This window comes from Choloepus didactylus, chromosome 3 (genome assembly GCF_015220235.1).
Source record: "Choloepus didactylus isolate mChoDid1 chromosome 3, mChoDid1.pri, whole genome shotgun sequence".
In the NCBI taxonomy this organism is placed as follows: domain Eukaryota; kingdom Metazoa; phylum Chordata; class Mammalia; order Pilosa; family Megalonychidae; genus Choloepus; species Choloepus didactylus.
Window position 1 is genome coordinate 220938515 of NC_051309.1, and position 14390 is coordinate 220952904.

Consider the following 14390-nt stretch of genomic DNA (forward strand, 5'->3'; position numbering starts at 1 on the left):
AAGACTAAGATGAAAAACATGAATAAATATGTAGAAATAATAATTAAATTTAAAAGTGTACAGTTGAAAACTTAACAAAATAGACAAACCATTAACTAACCTATTTTTAAAAAAACAGAGAAAACAGATATACTAAATACATGCAAGAAAGAAATATTCATCATACCACAGAAAATATATTTTTTTAAATCATAAAAGATTTATTTGAAAAACATAGGCTAATAAATTCAAAAATTTTGTATGAAATGGAAAATGTTCATGAATTTTTTACATACCAAATTTAACTCAAGATAGAAAATGTAAATGTTCAATCTCTATACAAGAAATAGAGAAATTTATCAAAGAGATATATCCCCATGAAAAAAGAAAATAGATTAAAAAATATATATTAGATCCAGAAGCTTTCACAGAAACTCCAAAGACTAAGTAATCCCATTGCTATGTTAACTAATACAAGAGCCAAATTCAGTTTCATTTTAGGAAGCCAGTAAAACATTGATAATTAAATTTGATTTTAAAAGCTGCATAATAAAAAGAAAATTACATGCACTAATTTTGCATCATAAGCATTTATAAAAAAATTGTAAATAAAATAGAGAACATAAAAATAAACACAATGACCATAGTAATAGATCTGAGGAAAAGCATCCCCATATAAAACACATTGGACGAAATGATATTCACCTCTGATTATAAACAAAACCAAACCCAAAACAGAAAAAAAAATATATATATATGCATCAATGAATACTTCCTTAACATGGTATAAATATAAATATCCTAGTTGAAAAGCCAGAATCTTGCCTAATGGAGAAAAACTAGACTTTTCCAAGGAAATGATGTGTACCTCTCTCTAACTTTGTTCTGGACATGTTGTTCAATGAAATCAGATTAAGGAAAACAAAATAAAAAGGATAAGATTTGAAAAGAGGAAAAAGTACAGGATTCTTTACTTACAGAGACACCTGTCAAAATTTACCTGGAAACCATAAGTTAATCCACAACAAATTTAATACAAACAATAAGAAAATTTAGTATAATGTAAGGCACAAAATTAATATAGAAAAACCAATGGCCTTAATATATATGCAAATGGTAATTAGTTAGAAGATAGAATTTCAAAGAAAACCTCACTTATAACAACAGAAATATACAATTAACTACCTATAAACTTAAGAAATATACAAATCCCATATGAGGAAAATATTAAAACAATTTATAGTAACAAAAAGAGGACTTCATTAAATGAAAAGACATATTCTTAGAAAGGGAATGATTCCATATCATGAAGATATAAATTCTCCTTGAATTAATAGATAGATTTTAACACAACTTCTAATAAAAATACCAAATTAATTGTAAATTTTATGTGGGAAACAATCAAGAATGCAAAAAAAAAAAACTGACAAAGAAGAGCAAGGAGGGTTAAGTTGTTCCTAATGTAAGCTTATATATAAGCTGTTCCTTGTATTAAAATGCAGTGGGAAGTATCTGTAATTACAATAGTGTTGCGTTGGCCCTTGAATAAAGAGTAGGCCAATGGAAGAGGAAATAAAGTCCAGACATTGACACAAGGTTATATGGAAATTTGTTATATGCTAAAGATAGCATTTTCGATAAATAAGTGGTATTCAGGTAATTCAATAACCATTGGAGAAAAGACAAAACCAGATAGAATCTCCAAATGTATACTATAATAAACTCTAAATAGATCTCAGACCTAATGTAAAATATGAACCCATTCAAGTATTCAAAGAAAACTTGGGTCCATTCTGTTAAAACCTTAGGGTGGCAAGAACACACCTTTAAATTAGTTTTTCACCATGACTCAAAATCCAGAAACAGTGAAATAATAATATAGTGGTTACCCAATAATTAAACAAAAACTTCTACATGGCCATCAATTTCAAAAATTCAAGAAAATGACAAAGGCAAACAAGCAGAAATTATTTGAAATATATGTCACAGAGTGCTGACCTTCCTAATATTTTAAGGAATCCTTAAAAATCAAGGCAAGAAAGAGAGGACTGACATTTGAAAGGGTGGATTAAGGAGCATAGTGAACTGTTTACCCAATAAAATATCTATTTAATTGGACAAACTATCTTTAAAAAATATTAAAAGTATTTGGAAATGGTTGTAAGGACATAGAGAAAATGTAGAAACATTCACTAAAGAAAATCTACTAAATTTTGGTGAGAACAGTGAGAATCTATGACATTTGAGCTATGACCCACTCCTTTCTGTTACACCCTCCATGCTACTCCCAGCTCTGTCTTGTGAATTACTCTGGGTGCTTTACTTTGGTAAGTTGAAGCCAAGGAGATGAGGACTCCCTCTAGAGTCTAGAGCTACAGTTTCACCCCAGGTGGGGCAGGCCACCATCATTTCTCATCTGCCCTAGTACTGTATTGGAGAAGTTCTCCACCTGACAGGCACAGACAAGAGAACTGGGGCTTCCTCCCTCTACCCCCTGCTCATTCCAGGCATGGCAGACTGAGAATGCTGGCCCTTGATCATGTCCTCCCCAGCCTGCTTTTACGGCTGAGATTTCATGTAAGGATAGGCAACCCAAGAGTGACCAGGCATTACCAAACCTCTCCGCTCTGACTTGTGGAACAGAGGGTCACTCCAGGGAAGGCCACCCACTGCTCTAGCCCCCAGATCTTGTGAACTGGTGTAGAGGTTCTGCCAAGAGGAAGAACTCGGCTTTAAGAATAAAGAGTTCTGCAGCGCTGCTTGAAGGAACTGTATTTGGTGCAGAGAATGGGGCAGTTCATGCCTAAGAGCATTGTCAAAAGCAATAGAGTCCTTGGTGGATTAAGTTAAGAGGATCCTCATAATTCTGTTATACTAGTAACAACAAGCAGAAGATAGAGCAACCAGAAGTTTAACAAAGAAAGCAGAGTAAGAGACAGCCAAGAAGAACCCTTGTAGAATCACAGTCAATCACAGGGACCTGAAAGACTATACACTTGTGCTAGGCTGCATCCACCAAATAGCAGTTAGAACAGAATGTGGGCAGACTTGAAAATACCCCACAAGCCACATACAGTTCCATCAACAAAAGGTCTTAAGTAAAACCTCTGACCACACACTGACTGAACAATAAGTTACTCTAGCTAAGGGGTGACTCCTAGTAGACTGAGCTTAAAAATAAAATCATGCACATCCCTGGTAGTCTGGAAAACCGTGCATTTTCAAAGCTGTGCCCTCTAATGAGTGATCAGAGAAGGAAAACTCAGGCTATTAGTACCTGGCTGAATGTGGGCCAAACATAGAAACACCTTGAGCTGTGATAGCAGCATTGAAACCACACACACACATCCAGTGGTAAAGGATCAAATGTAACTGATGAAGGCAGCTTAAGTACAACCTTTGACAAATAAGTGGCTTATCCAGACCCAGGGGTGACTGGTAGATAATCAGCCTAAAACATAAGAACAAGAAAAAAATTGAGCACGGGCACAGAGGCTATGTACTGTGGGGAAAATAGACTTCTAGTAATGCAGCCAAGTAACTAAAGAAATCAATAAATGACCAAGCAAATAACAGTATTATCCCCTGTGAGTATTGTCCAGTTTTCAACATAAATTACAAGGAATGTAAAGTAACTGTACACCGGAAATAAAGAACAGGAAATAGAAACTACTTTTAAGAGGCCCCCAGTTTTGGATTTAGCAAAAAAAAAAAGACATACAAGCAGCCATTACAAGCGTGTTAAAAAAACTAAAGGAAACCATGTCTGAAAAATGAAAGGAAGGAATGATAACAGAGCCTCATCAAATATAGAATGTTGGTACAGATATACAAATTACAAAAAAGAGAAAATTCTGGCATTAAAATGAATAATTGAAATGAGTACTTCAATAAAGGTTCTCAAAGCAGATATTAATTCACAGAAGAAAATACCAATGAACTTGAAGGTAGGCTAATGGAGACTTTGTAATCTGAAGAACAGAGGGAAAGAACACTGAAGGAAAATAAACAAGAGTTTCAGAGAAATGTGGGACAACATCGAGCGCACCAGCATATATGTAACAGAGTACTAGAAGGAGAGGAGCACAGAGAAAAAGGGCTGGACAAAAATATTGAAGAAATAATGACTTAAAACTTCCAAAATTTGATGAAAAACATCTATCAACACAGACGAGAAAGTGATTAGTTCCCTGCAGGATAAACACAGAAATCTCACACCCAAACACATCAAAGTCAAAATGTTGAAAGCCAAGGATAAAGAGAAAGTCTTGGGTGCAATAAGAATGAAGGTGAAATAAAGACACACCTAGATTTAAAGATATTCTGAGAAGTCAGCTGTGGATCTGATTAGAGTTCCAGATCCACTGGAAGAAATAAAATGAATCATAAATGGTAAATAACAATATTAATGTAACAAACTCTGTGAATATACATTTGCTTTTCTTTATTTTCACAACTTCTTTTTAAAATAAGATTATATAAATTAATAATTATAACAATGTGTTAATGGGGGTTGCAACATATTTAGATGCAATATGCATAACAATAACATTTAAGGAAATGGGGAGGGAATGTAGCTATATAGGACTAAGATTTTCACTGGAATTAGGTTAGTATAAATCTGAAGTATCCTCTGATAAGTTAAAATGTGTATTGTAAGCTCCAGAGCAGTCACTAAGAAAATAAATCTAATAAACAGAAATTTAAAATTATTGATGGAATCAGGTCATACTAGAACATGTGACTTCCTAAAAATGAAAGAAGTAAAGGAGAAAGGAGGGAAAAAAGGCATAAGACATATAGAAAACAAAAAGCAAAATGAAAATATAAACCCAACTATATCAATAATAATTTTAAATATGAGTCGATTAAATTATTCAAAGGGCAAAGATCCAGCTATATACTGTCTACAGGAGATACACTTTATATTCAAAGGTACAGACATGTTGAAGGTAAAATGATGGAAAAGATATGCCATGTAAACAGCAACCATAAGAAAGCTGGAGTGGCTATACTAATATCATACAAGATATGCCTTTGAACAACAAAACAAAAGTTACTAGGGATAAAGGGGACTTTTCATAGTGATGAAAGAGTCAGTCTATCAAGTAGATATATGCACTGAAAACAAAACCCCAAAATACATAAAGCACTAAGTGAATGAACTGAAGAAAGAAATAGATATTTAAACAATAATGGTTGGAGACTTCACTACCCCACTTTGAATAATGGATAGAACAACTAGGAAGAAGATCAAAAGGTATTAGTTCCGAAAAAACACACTTGTTTTTGTTTCCTAGGCTGCTGCAGCAAATACAGTGAAATGGTTCAGCTTAAAAAAATGGGAATTTATTCACTCCCAGTTTTGAGGCTGGGAAAATGTCCAAATCAAGATATCCTCAAGGTGGTGCTTTCTCCTCAAAGACTGTAACATTCTGGGGCTTGCTGCCAGTGATCCTGGGCTCCTCCATCACATAGCAAGACACTTGGCAGCATCTCCTGGTCTCTCCCTTCTCTTCTAGATTCCATTTCAGCTTCTTTCTTACTGAGGCTTTTTTCTCTGTGTGTCTGAATTTCTTTCTCTTATAAGGGACTCCAGTAATAGGACTAAGACCCATCCTGATTGAGGTGGGTCACACCTTAACTGAAGAAACCTCATCAGAATGTCCTGCTTATAATTGATTCACACCCACAAGAATGGATTAAATTTAAGAACATGTTTTTCTGGGGTACATACAGCTTCAAACCAACTAGACATGACAGATAACTATAGAATATTCAACTCAACAATAGCAGACATAGACCTTTCTCTAGTGTTAACCATAACCTAGACCATAAACAAGCCAAATGAATTTGAGATTACTGAAACCACACAAAGAATGCTACCCAACTACAATGGAATTATATTATAAATCAACAGCAGAACACCTTCCTAAACATCCAATGGATGAAAGAAGTCCCAAGGAAAATTAGAAAATATTTTGAGAAAAATGAAATAAAAATGTAACATGCCAAAATGTATAGGATGTACACATTGTGCTCAGAGTGAAATTTAAAGCTGCAAATACCTATAAATATTTTTTAAATCTGAAATCAATTACCTAACTTTCCACTCTAAGAAACTGTAAAGAGCAGAGTAATTGAAACTTAAATCAAGCAGAAGGGAGGAAATAAGAAAGATTACGGTGAAATAAATGAAACAGAGAATATGAAACAATAGAGAAAATCACCAAAACCTAAAGCTGGTTCTTTGAAAAGATCAATAAAATTGGCAATCATTTAGCTGGACTAAACAAGAAAAGAGGAGAGAAGACTCAAATCACCAAAACCAGGAAAGATAGAGGATGTATCACTACTGACTTCACAGAAATACAAAGAGAATATTATGCACAACTCGATGCAAACAAATTTGATGACTTAGATGAAAGGGGCAAATTCCTAGAGACACAAACTACCAAAACTTATTCAAAAAGAAAGAAAATGTGAATAGACCAACAAAAAGTAAAGAGATTGAATTATTAATTTAAAACCTTGTCACCAGAAAAGCGCAGGGACAGACGAATTGACTAATTAATTCTACCAAATGCTCAAAAAAGATTTAATACCAATGCTTCACAAACTCTTCCAAAAAGTAGAAAAGGACTGAGCACTTCAGAACTCATTCTAAAAAGCCAGTATTAACCTGAAGCAAAAAACAAAGGCATCACAAGAAAACTAAAGATTAATATCCCCTAGGAATATAGACAAAAGTCCTCAACAAAATACTAGAAAACTGAACCAAGTGACATATAAAAAGGATTATACACCATGGCCAAGTAGGATCTATCCCAGGAATGAAAGTGGACTTCACATCTGAAAATCAATGTAATACACCACAGCAATAGAATATGGGTAAAAACACCTGATCATCTTGATAGATTCATAGAAAGCATTTGACAAAATCCAACACCCTTTAATGATTAAAAAAAAAAAATCAAAACACTCAACCAATTAGGAATAGAAGGGAAGTTTTTCAACCTGATAAAAGGTATCTACAAAACAAAAGAAAATGTATCACAACACAGCTAACATTATACTTAAAAACCGAATGCTTTCCTCCACCTCCATTTGTGTATCTTCTTTGTAGAAACACCTATTCAAATCTTTTGACAAAATTTTATTTGGGTTATTTTTCTTATTGAGTTGGAAGTGTTCTTCATATATTCTGGGTACCAGTGCCTTATCAAATAAAGGATTTGAAAATAGTTTCTCCTATTCTATGGTTGTTTTTATATTTTCTTAATGTTTGATTTTAGGTCTGGGGCAGGGAAAGTACTAAGGACATCTTTTGGGGGTCGGAAAGCAAGGAAGCGCTCACCGAGTAAAGGAAGGATGTCCAAAGAGCATAGGATACGGCTTGGAAGGACTCTTATTGGCCAATTCTGGGACAGTCTGGCCAAATCTGGGACTGTAACTCATTATAAAACATTAAGTAAATAGTAGTAAATGAATACATACTAATAAAAAAGGAGAGTGACAGAAAAAAGTCAAAGGCAAAGTAATTTGAAACCATCAGGTTTAACTATTACTCTATCTCTTTACTTTGAAATTTGGCAATAAACAGGAAAGAATTAAGTATCGATCTTGCCTTTTTAGGAGATACTTTAGTTCATTTCCAGCTGATGAGGGAAAGCTCTTTACGCAAAAGAATATTAGAGTATGCACATAGAAGGAATAAAAGAAATAAAAAAAAATCACCAATATGCAATCTCCAGTGAAATAATTGATTCAAGAAAGAATGTTATACCCTTCTACTCAAAATTGTTGGAGAATATTCTTGGACATTAACTGTGTGCAGGAATATTATGGCACAGGACACTTGCTAAACGCAAGTGAATAAAAATTGATCTCACTATTAAGAGCTCTCTCTCATCAACCTAATCAAACTTTATAAATAGTGTAAATAGTGGGGGAATTTGATATTATATGCCTCCTAATGTAATGCAATATGAAGTACACAGCTTCATCTCTTAAGTTTTCTTACCAGAAAAAATGTTTAAGTTGAATCTAATCAAGTTTTAGATCTCACTTACAATGTACTGTATATTGAGGGGCTAGATAAATAAGGTAAGTGCCACCATAAATAAGCACAGACCTCAAAAGACTGAATAATACACTCTCATAAGTCAACTGACCTGGACTCTTAAAATTTTAGTATCTTGGAGGGGGAAGAGGGTGGGAGAACTAATACCAAATACATGTAATGAAAGAAATTTAGCAAAAAAAAAAAATTCAGTACATGAACCGTCATTGGATCATGTTGAAACAAACAGCTATGAGAGATATTTTGAGACAATTAGGGATATTAGAATAAGGAATATATATTAGCCAGAGTCAATAATTGAAAATTGTCTTTGATGTGATAATAAAAGAGTGATTATATGTGAAATATACTTATGTTTAACAAATGCATGCTAAAATATTTGGAAGTGTCACATCTGCAAATTATTTTAAAAATTCAGCAAACACAAACTAAGAGAAAGAGGTAAAGCAGCTATGAAAATATTAACACTCGTTGAATCTACTTGGTAGGTATATCAGTGTTCATTGGACTGTTCTTCAAATTTTGTCCATTTAAAAATTTTTAGAATAAAAAGTTGGAAAAATACATTTTATCTCTTATTTTTATGGTATTATTTTATTAAGTATCAACTGGTATAAACCTTAACCTCATTAAGAAATATGAAATTAAAAATATATTAATAACTATTTCTTAATGTTTTAGTAAATGTTCTTTATAACTTTAGATTAACAACTTATAAACTACTATTATAATTTTGAAGAAATAACACTCATCTGAAGTTTATTGTTTTTGTTAAAAACTACTAAATAGTAACTATCTCTAGATAGTGGGATTCTGTATAATTTAATTTCCTATTTTCTGCGTTTTCTAATTTTTTAATAACAGCAATGGATAGCCTATATTAATATATACTCAGTGTTAAGCAGCATGTTGAGTTCTTTTATTTTATTAGAGGCACTGTAGGTTTACAAAAATATCATGCATACAATACAGAGTTCCCATATACTACCCTATCATTAATACCTTGCTTTAGTTTGGTATATTTGTTACAATTCATGAAAGAATATTTTTATAATTGTACCTATAGTCCATCATTTAAAATAGGGTTGACTGTTTGTGTTTCACAGTCCTATGTTTGTTTGTTTTTAAAATTTTTGTTCTAGTAACATATACAACCTAAAATTTCCCCTTTCAACTCTATATATATATGTAATTCTGAGCTATTAAATTGCATTCACAATGTTGTGCTACCATCACCACGATGCATTATCAAAATGTTACAATCAACCCAAATAGAAACTCTGTATAATTTAAACATTGACTCCTCAATCTCCACCCGTACTCCATCCCCTGATAACCTATATTCTAGATTCTGACTTTATGAGTTTGCATATATATATTATATATATATATATATATATGGACATATCTATATATAAAATATTATTTCATATGAGTGAGTTCACACAATATTTGTCCTTATGTGTCTGGCTTACTTTACTCAACTTGATGTCTTCAGGGTTCATCCATGTTGTTTCACGTATCAGGACTTCATTCCTTTTTATGACTGAATAATATTCCATTATATGTGTTGTTCTGGTTTGCTAATGCTGTCCTTTTGCAAAACACCAGAAATGGGTTGGCTTTTATAAAGGGGGTTTATTTGGTTACACAGTTACAGTCTTAAGGCCATAAAGTGTCCAAGGTAACACATCAGCCATCAGGTACCTTCACTGGAGGATGGCCAATGGCATCCAGAAAACCTCTGTTTGCTGGGAAGGCACATGGCTGGCATCCACTTGCTCCCAGGTTGCATTTCAAAATGGCGTTCTCCAAAAAGTTGTTCTTGGGACATTTTGTCCTCTCTTAACTGCAGCTCCTCTTCAAAATGTCATTCTTAGTTGCTCTGAGGTCCTTCTGTCTATGAATTCCTTTATACGATTCCAGTGATCCAATTAACACCCACCCTGAATGGGCAGGGTAACACCTCCATGAAAATTGTCCAATCAAACGTTTCACTCACAGTTGATTGAGTCACATCTCCACAGAAACACTCAATCAAAGGATTCCAATCTAATCCATACTAATACATCTGCCCCCACAAGATTGCCTTAAAGAGCATGGTGTTTTGGGGAAGTAATGCATCCAACCTGGCACATGTATATACCACATTTTATTTATCCATTCATTAGTTGATGGACACTTGGGTTGCTGCCATCTTTTGGCTGCTATGAATAGGGTCACTATGAACATCAGTGTGCAAATATCTGTTCAAGTCCTTGCCTTCAAATCTTTTGGGTATATACCTAGAAGTGGGAGTGCCAGGTCATATAGTAATTCTATACTTAGCTTTTTGAGGAACTTACAAACTGACTTCCACAGTGGCTGCACCATTTTACATTGCCACCAGCATGAATGAGTGTTCCTATTTCTCCACATCATCTCCAACACCTGTAATTTTCTAATTTTTAATAGTAGCCCATGCTAAGTTCTTTACATGCAATCTCTAATTTATTCCTTACAGAAACATGGAAACATGAGAAGGGTAGGATTGTTGGAAAGGAAAGAAACTAGGAGAAATGAGAAAGTTTTTGAGTAACCAGTGAGAAAAAGGAGTGGATCTATTCAGGGACACATGATGTGCTTTCCAAGTATGGTCAGGGACCAAGATGAGAGTACATCAATTAGGTCAAATATCATTAAATTTGGGGACATTAGTCTGTGTAATAGTGTTATTTTTATTTGTTTTTTTAATAGCCCAGATGTAGGAGCAGAGATGGCAAATGCATGTGTTGGTCCAAGAGTGGGGTTGGCAGGGCAGATGCACTAAAAGAATAAGGAAACACGAATATGATCATGTTGAGGGAAACAGTGATTGAAGGAAGGTACCATTTGATCCAGAGAAGAAATGAAGTTTTGGTTTTGAGATGGTAAGGCAGGGGCTGAGGATTATGAGTACATAGGAGACATCCACAGCAAAGCAATCATTTCTACACAGGCAAAGGCATTAAATGAAATCAGAATCTCCTGATCAAGACAAAAATGTCCCAAACTACCCACTGCAAACAAGCAGAGCTTTGTGGAGACATGTTATCCACACTGTCAGACCTATCCACTAGGAAAGGGGCCTTTGTTAAGGACAGTGATTGAAAACCTAGAGAATTAAATGCTTCTGAAGACATTTGAGGTAGAGGCCAGAGAGAGAGAGGGGTTTGATGAGCTCCTCATTTAGGAGAACAGGGATGTATCTGGCTTCTAGATGCCCACTAAGCTGGGAATAGATCAGGGACAAAAGCCCTAAGACATTTGTGAGATTAAAAAACAAAGCATTGGTATATATGCTATGTTTATTAATGTCTTCTTAAAGGTTAGAGAGAAAATTTTCCATAAGAAAATACGATGCATTTCGGAGATAGCAAGGAAGTGCATGATAGTCTCAAAGTCAGCTTTGTAGGAAGAGAAATCTTGTAAAGTGGAGTAGGCAGTTGCCTCTTTGTAGAGGGAGAGAAGACAAGCCCACTCCTTGGAGCTTGTGAAAACCATGGGAGGCTTTGCAGACACTGATGCCCACAGACACAGTTAGCCACTCACCGCCATGGTCAACCCCACCATGTTCTTCAACATCGCCATCAAAGGTGAGCCCTTGGGCTGCATCTCCTTTTAGCTGTTTTCAGATGAAGTTCCAAAGACAGAAGAAAACTTTCATGTTCTGAGCACTGGAAAGAAAGGATTTGGTCATAAGGGTCCCTGCTTTCACAGAATTATTCCTGGGTTTACAGGCCAGGGTGGTGACTTCACAAGCCATATGGCACTGGTGGCAAATCCACCTATGGGGAGAAGTTTGATGATGAGAACTTCATTCTGAAGCATACAGGTCCTGGCATCTCGTCCATGGCTAATGCTGGACCCAACACAAATTGTTCCCAGTTTTTCATCTGCACTGCTAAAACAGAGTGGCTGGATGGCAGGGCGTGGTCTTTGACAAGGTGAAAGAGGGCATGGACATTGTGGAAGCCATGGAGCGCTTTCAGTCCAGGAATGGCAAGATAAGCAAGAAGATCACCATTGTCAACTGTGGACAAGCTAATAAATTTGATTTGTGTTTTGTCTGAACCCCCAGACCATTCCTCCCATAGCTCAGGAGAGCATCCTACCTCCCCTGGTCTGCTCACAACATCCTATCATTGTGCTCTCACTGCAGTTCTTTGGGTTCCAAGTCTAGCTGGATTGCAGAGTAAAATTTATGATTACAAAATCAAAAGTTAAACAACAAAAGCAAAAGAAAGAAAGAAAGAGAGAAAGAAAAAGAAAGAGAAAGAGAAAGAAAGAAAGAAAGAAAGAAAGAAAGAAAGAAAGAAAGAAAGAAAGAAAAAGAAAGAAAGAAAGAAAAGGAAGGAAGGAAGGAAGGAAGGAAGAATTCAAACCTGAGAAGTTGAGATATGACTCTTGGGGCTTAATAGACTGTTGGTTTCCTCACCCATGTGGCTAACATGGTGATACTTCAGTTGTCACTATTTTTGGTTACTGTGAAAACATGATTCCCTCTTGTCTCTGGCTCTCTTTTCCTAATATAAGATGGCACTAAGTGTATTTATTTCATTAAAACCTCATGCCTAGCACTGGATCAGGTGCTATAAAGAATGCCAAAAACCAAGTGGGAAGCAATTTTCATTTAAGCATGTTAACTGGCCATGATTTTCTCTTTCAGAATGGCTTTCAAAAAATTCATTTGAATACATATGTGTGTGTGTGTGTGTCTGTGTCTGTGTGTGTATCTCCCATTGAGGTGATTCATCATTTTCATATCAAGTAATTCCAGAGCTTGTCAGGCATCACTTGCTCTTTAGTCATTCTAACTGGGTAATAAAATGCAGGAGTATATGGTGAAACAGGCAGTTGTTTCCTCCTCTTGGAAAACAGGCACCTTGACTCAGAGCTTTGATTGGAGGGGCACTTCCTTCTAAACACCACCATGTTCCACAACAAGTGGTATCAAGCCTTACCACAGGGTCATTTGTTTGGCAACTGATACTCGGCAAGCCCCAAAGTCTTTACTACGGATTTCATAAAGCAGAGGGTTGAAGCCCACAAAATCTGTACTGTCTGAGAAGGAAGAAGTCAAAAAGGGAGAAGTGGTTGTGCTGGTTTGAATGTATTGTGTCCCCCAAATGCCATTATCTTTGTGGTCTTGTTGGACAGACATTTTTGGTGCTGGTTAGACTTGCTTGGAATGTGCCCCACTCAGCTGTGGGTAATAATTTTGATGAGATGTTCCCATGGAGGTGTGGCCCCGCCCATTCGGGGTGGGCCTTGATCAGTGGAGCCATATAAATGAACTGACTGAGAGAGAGAAAACTCACTCAGTGCAGCTGGGAGTGATGTTTTGAAGAGGAGCAAGCTTGCTAGAGAGGAACATCCTGGGAGAAAGCCGTTTTGAGGCCGGAGCTTTGGAGCAGATGCCAGCTGCCTTCCTAGCTAGCAGAGGTTTTCTGGACGCCATTGGCCATCCTCCGGTGAAGGTACCTGATTACTGAAGTGTTACCTTGGACGCTTTGTGGCCTTAAGACTGTAACTGTGTAGTGAAATAAACCCCCGTTTCATAAAAGCCTATCCATCTCTGGTGTTTTGCATTCTGCAGCATTAGCAAACTAGGACAGATTTTGGTACCAGGAGTGGGGTGCTTTTTGCTGCTGAATTTGCAAATACCAAACATGTTGGAACGGCTTTTTAAATGGATAATGGGGAGTTTCTGGAAGAATTGTGAGGAGCTTGATAGAAAAGGCCTAAACGGCTTTAAAGAGACTGTTTATGGAAATATGGACTCTAAAGATACTTCTGATGAGGACTTGAGCAGAAATGATGAATGTGTTGTTGTAAACTGGAAGAAAGGTGATCCTTGTTTTAAAGTGGCAGAGAATTTGGCAAAATTGAGTCCTGGTGTCAGATGGAAGGAGGAATTTGAAAGCAACAACCTGGAATACTTAGCTGAGGAGAACTCCAGACTACGTGTGGAGGATGTATCCTAGCTTCTCCTTGCAGCTTATAGTAAAATGCAAGCGGAAAGAGATAAACTTACAACTGAACTCTTGGGTTCAAAGAGACCAGAAGCTGATTGCTTGGAAAATTACAAGCTTCCAGGGGGTGGAATCCCTGAAGCTGCAGCCCAACGTGAGGATGTAACCAAACATGGAACCCAGCCACCATTTCAGTACAAGCCAAGATTGGAGATGGAATTATCCAGAAGGGATTTGTGGAAAGTCCTATTGTCTAATGGCTTTGACCCCTGTGTGCTTCATGCAAAACCAACAGAATTTTTGCGAGATCTTTATAGACAGAGTCATTGCCTGTC

At 36.0% G+C, this 14390-nt stretch overlaps 1 pseudogene; it reads left to right on the forward strand.

Moving 5' to 3' along the window:
- The first annotated feature begins 11636 nt into the window (after nt 1–11636).
- On the forward strand, nt 11637–12153 carry LOC119530654 (annotated as a pseudogene).
- Nucleotides 12154–14390: the final 2237 nt, after the last annotated feature.